Genomic DNA, 2119 nt, shown 5'->3' on the forward strand with positions numbered 1-2119 from the left:
TCACGCTGTCACGCACAAGGGGAGAAATTCACATTTTCTCAAAGCTTAGCCCGATCTCATGTGCGCGTAAGTCTTCTTTCTTTTCTTGCTTACGGTAAGCTCATAATGGATTTGTTTATATAAGCACTTAACATCCTTTGTAGCTAGACAATATGGGATTGAAGCCTTATGAAATATCATTATTTTTCCAACACTTATTACTTGTTCACCAAGAATTCCTGCCCATTACGAACTCTTACCTATTAAGCATGCTTTCCTTTTAAATAAAATTAATCACCAAATAGCTCTCAACTAATAGAATTTTACCCAAATCTAAACTAATTCTCAATTAGAATTTAGGTCAAATATTTGACACTACCATTGTTGATGGTGTATCCGAATCCTAGGGCCACATATCTGAAGTAATTGTTATTGCTTGATAATGAGCTCACAAAAATCCTCCACAAAGAGGAGGACAAAATGTTATACATCAAGGTTTGGGAAAAAGTTGGTACAGTTTCCTCCATTTTCTTTCGCAACAGTGACTCTCATAAATTGTTTTGTTTGTTATGATAACTCCAAATCCACTTATTAAGAAGAGTTTTGTTTTTAGCTGCAAATCTATCATCCCAAAACTAATTGCTTGAATTTTAATGCTTAGGTAATTTTTTATATTACTTTACCAAATATATCTTTTCATATTAAGCCCCATGCAAAAATTTTGTCCTTTTTTTCAGTTCTTAAATACTCTTTATTCTACGAAGACGTGCAATAGAAAAACCTAAGCATTGAGATGCTTTTGCTTAGGGCTTTCTATCTAAGTTACTAATGCTACAAGTAAGATTATCTTTGAGATGCTTAAGCTAGATCCAACACTTTTCCAAGTGTCACAGACATGGATGGTTTAAGGTTTTTTAAAACATTGCCTCTTATATGTGATTTCATTTTTAATTTATTCTGAGAATCCAATTATATATATATAGTTAAAACATTAATATTCCTTGTCAAGAAGCACGGTTCTCTTACTAGTATCAATTAGAAGTGAACCCATTAAGGGCTTATTTAATTTCACTAGTTACTTTTAGTAGCATGTATAGATCAACCACAAAGTAGTTCACATGGGATGTGCAAAATGAGCTTCAAATTTTGTCTTCCTCTTTATGTTTTTCTTGGCTTGATCACATGAAGTAACTTTTTTTTTTCGTATTTTCATTTTCATTTTATAAGACTGTAAACAGGACAAAATATTCCAAAACATTCGATGTTTCATTATCTTGTGCTAGATCTCTTATCTCAAGCAAACCTTACTAAAATATTAATATAAAATATTTTTTAATATTTTAATAATAAATAACTTAAAGATTTAAAGTGTCGACTGCACTGGGTCTTGCCTAACTCATCTTATGAACACTTAAATTTTAACAACCCATAAACAATTTTATTTCAATTTTTTAAAAATTGAAATTGAATTTCTGACTTTAAATAAAATTTTATGAAAACAAGCAAATGAAAGTGAAAATTGATAGAAAACTTTTAAAAAATATTTTAAATAGAAAAAAATATTCTCCATTATTTTAAATAAGTTCAATATGACTATAAAAAAATTTTCACCTTATATAACCATGGTTTTTGAAAAATTCTACATTAAGAGCACTTTTTCCTACAAACTCATTAGGCTTGCTGTAAGATCAATACTTTCTCTTTTAAAAGAAGGAATGATCTGGACAACACTAGCACTTTAAAGTAGAAACCAGAGACATTCGACCCAAACCAACAAATCATAACAGGCTAGAAACAAGTCATTGACTTCTCATTTATTTGTGGCTCAATTCTCAAAGAATGGTTCATATTGGCACATTCACTCTAAAGATGGGAGAGTAAGTAAAAATAAATGAAGTAAAAAAAATAGGTAAAATATACTAATCTCCTTTACTTTTGATTATAATTTCATATAGATTTATTAGTTTCCAAAATAAATATTCCACCTTAAAAAATTATTTTTGTTGAACATATAAGTCTTGCTATTAGTCAACCATCAATATTTCTATTAGTTTGATGAAGTGACAAGATTTCAAAACAATTTTACTTTTCATTAATTTTAAAAATTACTACTATATAAATTATAATTTTTTATTTAAAT

This window comes from Theobroma umbraticum, unplaced genomic scaffold, assembly GCF_002168275.2.
Source record: "Theobroma umbraticum cultivar Fairchild unplaced genomic scaffold, ASM216827v3 scaffold_56.0, whole genome shotgun sequence".
Classification (NCBI taxonomy): Eukaryota; Viridiplantae; Streptophyta; class Magnoliopsida; order Malvales; family Malvaceae; genus Theobroma; species Theobroma umbraticum.